We start from the raw sequence: 342 nt of genomic DNA on the forward strand, positions 1-342 counted from the left end.
AAAGATTGCCCGCTTGTCAACGGAAAAGATGCTATGCCCACACCCTACAGCCAACATATCACTCCAAGATCACGGAACCACTCTCGTGTGCGAGGTCTTCTGGGAGAAGAAGCCAGAGATCGGGTGGTTGGATCCCGGTGAGAGGGCCATTGGAAGAGGGGAGTCCCTTGACCCATGTGGCGGCCCTGTAACCACAAGCTTGGAGCACGAGATTCCCACCACCGAGTCTCCTGAAGGAGGAACGGCGTACTCAACCGACGACCCCGGCCTACCCTACATCGGCAAGTCCATCTCCACCCTCCGCATGAGTCCGCAGGCCTACCGGTGCTGGGCGGAGGGCAG

Source organism: Branchiostoma floridae, chromosome 4 (genome assembly GCF_000003815.2).
Source record: "Branchiostoma floridae strain S238N-H82 chromosome 4, Bfl_VNyyK, whole genome shotgun sequence".
NCBI classification, from domain to species: Eukaryota; Metazoa; Chordata; class Leptocardii; order Amphioxiformes; family Branchiostomatidae; genus Branchiostoma; species Branchiostoma floridae.